Below are 519 nucleotides of genomic sequence, written 5' to 3'. Positions count from 1 at the left end.
CGCGACCCGGCCCCCGCCCCTGAGACTGCCCGGCTGCCCTGGTCCGGCCCGCACTGGCCGGTTGCCAGCCTCGCCCTGGCTGCCTGAGGAGCGCGGCCGGTGCCCGTGACGCACTTAGGAGCCAGCGCCGCTCGGTGAGCCCAGGAGCCCCGGGGCGGGGCCCGGGCCGGGGCGGGGGCCGCGGGACGCTGGGGTCCTGGAGGTGCGAGGCCGCAGCGCTAACTTCCCTGCACCCGCCCCGCTCCGCACGCAGGATCACCAAGCACGCACAGTGAACCCCATTCCACAGAGGAGACCGAGACCCCGCGAGTTGCCCGAGTCTACGCAGCCAGGACCGGAACGAGCTGGGGGTGGGGATGGGGATCCAAACCCGGTTAGATGGCTCTGGTTTCTTTTCGCTCCGACTACGCACTTCATCTGGTTGTACGCAGCGCTTAGAGGATCTGACATTGCACCGACATAAACGGCCACCGAGCGCTAATAATTGGGCTTTGTTTGAAAAGGGGCCACAGCATCTTT

General features: G+C 67.6%; 1 protein-coding gene across 1 annotated transcript in view; it reads right to left on the bottom strand.

Moving 5' to 3' along the window:
- The window catches only part of EVA1C (eva-1 homolog C), a 71,490-nt gene that overhangs the window by 66,759 nt on the left and 4,212 nt on the right, over nucleotides 1-519 (bottom strand).

Source organism: Pteropus alecto, unplaced genomic scaffold (genome assembly GCF_000325575.1).
Source record: "Pteropus alecto unplaced genomic scaffold, ASM32557v1 scaffold3, whole genome shotgun sequence".
NCBI classification, from domain to species: domain Eukaryota; kingdom Metazoa; phylum Chordata; class Mammalia; order Chiroptera; family Pteropodidae; genus Pteropus; species Pteropus alecto.
This window is presented reverse-complemented; position numbering and strand designations above follow the sequence as displayed.